Raw genomic sequence first — 3,453 nt, forward strand, 5'->3', positions numbered from 1 at the left:
CACATGTGGCCATCAAGAACCAGGACAACCCAGTGACCTGCTGGCCCTTCTACAAAAAGAAGGGGAGAGTTTGCGCAAGTATCTGCAAAGGTTCAGACGAGTGCACCGTAACATCCAGTAGTCGTGATTGCCGCATTCCACACGAATGTGCGCAATCATAGGATGCGGGCCAAGTTGAATGTTCGTCTGCCCAAGACCATCAACAAACTCTACACATTGGCGGACAAGTGTTCTCGTGGTGAAGAGGGGATATGACTTCTAAGGGAGGAGGATGGTGTTGAAATCAATATAGAAGATGATGACGACACTACCATCCCTAGGAAGAGGAACCGAAACCGCAACAAGAAGGGTAAGGAGAAAGCAGTTATGGCCGTTGAGTGCTTCGGAGAACTTAGCGTCGATAAGAAAGCAAAGACTGAGACACCCGGAAAGGAAGCCGCTCCTTGCGCTGACTGCCGAGCAGCAGCGGCAGCTTAGAAAACCGGCAAATCCGACGGGCCATACTGCAAGATCCATAGGACCAATGGGCATGATCTCCAAGATTGCAAGCAAGTTAAACAATTGGTTGAGAAGCAGAAGGCCAAATATGAAAGGCGTGATAATGAGAGAGGCCAGGATGGTGCTGCGGGAAGGGTCATGGTGGCCACAATAATCGTCGCGGCAAGGTCGACAGGCAGAAGGAGAAGCCCACTAAGGGATGTAATAAAACGGAAAGTGAAGATGGCAGTGAAGAGGAGGATGATAAAACCAGTGAACATGAATTTCAGAAGGCCACTGAGGCAATGTGCATTGAAGGAGGCGCATCTTTGCACTCCTCTCACCGCCAACTCATGTAGTGGGTGCATGAAGTTAATGCAGCAGAATAGGTAGCAAACGCTCGAGAAACCCTCAAGTCGTCCTGCACGCCCATCATATTTGATGTTGAGGATCATCCAGACCGCACTACTGCGGTTGGATGCTAGCCATTGTTGGTTTCACCAACAACCCGCAACCTTAAGGTCACAAAGATGTTGGTTGACGACGGTGCAGGTTTGAATTTGATTTCCCTTGACGTGCTTAAGAACTTTAAATTCCCGACGGAGACCTAAAGAACACTGGAAATTTCCAGGGGATTAACCAAGAAAGGAGCCAGTTGAAGGGAAAAATTACTTTGCCGGTGAAGTTCGGGTAGGAACTAAACTTTGGGACTGAGAAGGTTGTGTTCGATGTTGTTGAGCTTCCCCTCCCATTCAACAGTATCCTTGGTCGTCCAGCTTTGGCCAGGTTCATGGCAGTGTCCCAGTATGCCTAGAACACCTTGAAGATGTCAGGTCCTATGGTAGTTATCTCCATCCCCTCAAATAAGAGGGATGCAGTTATCTACATCGACAAGTGATACGTCTCCAACGTGTCTATAATTTTTGATTGTTCCATGCTATTATATTATCTATTTTGGACATCTTATATGCCTTAATACGTTGTTCTATATTAATTTTTGGACTAACCTATTAACTAAGAGCCCAGTGCAAGTTCTTGTTTTTCCCTGTTTTTGAGTTTCACAGAAATGGAATACAAGGAGTCCAAATGGAATAAAACCTTCGTGATGATTTTTCTAGGACCAGAAGACAACCAGGACACTTGGAGATGAAGCCGGAGGAGCCACGAGGTAGCCACAAGGATGGAGGTCGTGCCCAGGTGGTAGGGCACGCCCCCCACCCTTGTGGGCCCCTCGTGCACCTCCTGACCTAATTCTATCACCTATGTATTTCCATATATCCCCAAACCAACAGAGGCGTCCACTAAAACACTTTTCCGCTGCTGCAACCTTTTGTACCCGTGAGATCTCATCTTGGGGCCTTTTCTGGAGTCCTGCCAGAGAAGGATTTGATCATGGAGGGCTTCTACATCAACACCATTGCCCTTTCGATGAAGCGGGAGTAGTTTACCATAGACCTAAGGGTCCATAGCTAGTCGCTTCATGGCTTCTTCACTCTCTTTGATTCTCAATACCATGTTCTCCCTGATGTTCTTGGAGATCTCTTCGATGTAAAACTTTTTTGCGGTGTGGTTGCGGAGATTCGATGAATTGTCAATTTATGATCAGCTTATTTATGAATATTACTTGAATCTTCTCTGAATTCTTATATGCATGATTTGATATCTTTGCAAGTCTCTTTGAACTATCGGTTTGGTTTGGCCAACCAGATTGGTTTTTCTTGCAATGGGAGAAGTGCTTAGCTTTGGGTTCAATCTTGCGGTGTCCTTTCCCAGTGACAGTAGGGGCAGCAAGGCATGTATTGTATTGTTGTCATTGAGCATAAAAAGATGGGGTTTTCATCATATTGCTTGAGTTAATTCCTCTACATCATGTCAACTTACTTAATGCGTTACTCTGTTCTTTATGAACTTAATACTCTAGATGCATGCTGGATAGCGGTCGATGTGTGGAGTTATAGTAGTAGATGCAGGCAGGACGTGATGCCTATATTCATGATCATTGCCTTAGATATCATCATAACTTTGCGCTTTTCGATCAATTGCTCGGCCATAATTTGTTCACCCATCGTATTATTTTCTATTTTGCGAGAAGCTTCTAGTGAAACCTATGGCCCCCGGGACTATTTTCCATCATATAAGTTTCTGATCCACAATCTTAGTTTCCGATCTACGATTCTTCCAATCTTTTACTTTCCGTTCTATAAAGCAAAAATACTGAAAATATTTACTTTATCATTTTTCTATCTCAATCAAATCTCACTTTTGCAAGTAACCGGGAAGGGATTGACAAGCCCTTAATCGCGTTGGGCGCAAGTTTGTTTGATTGTTTGTGCAGGTATTCGGTGATTTGTGCCTTGTCTCCTACTGGATTGATACCTTGGTTATCAAACTGAGGGAAATACTTATCTCTACTTTGCTGCATCACCCTTTCCTCTTCAAGGGAAAAACCAATGCAAGCTCAAGAAGTAGCAAGAAGAATTTCTGGCGCCTTTCTGGGGAGATCTATGCCAAGTCAAGAAATACCAATTACACATCATAAATTCTCATCTCTTGCATTACATTATTCGCCATTCGCCTCTCATTTTCCTCTGCCCCACTTCTAAAACAATTTTAAAAAATATTTGCCTTTTTATGCGCCCTTTGTTTGCCTTCTTTCCGTATGTCTTTCTGTTTGTGTTTCCATGTGCCTTCTATTTGTTTACTTGGATCATCTTTGATCTATATGTGCTCGTGCTGAAACCCCAACTAGTTTAGCTGACGGAAAATCTTTAGATGAGCATGCTCATTTTGAGCGTCACCATTTGTCTGAAAAAGGGAGACTCTTATGGAATAAAATACATAGTTTGTTGTGTTTTGCTTGGAATCTTTGTGAAATTTGTGATTTTACTTTTTGCTCTAAGAACCCTACAAACACCTTACCTTCCTGTGTGAGTTTAATGATAAGGAGATGTCATCTTCTTATGAAAAGGGTGTTTA

This window comes from Triticum dicoccoides, chromosome 4B, assembly GCF_002162155.2.
Source record: "Triticum dicoccoides isolate Atlit2015 ecotype Zavitan chromosome 4B, WEW_v2.0, whole genome shotgun sequence".
In the NCBI taxonomy this organism is placed as follows: Eukaryota; Viridiplantae; Streptophyta; class Magnoliopsida; order Poales; family Poaceae; genus Triticum; species Triticum dicoccoides.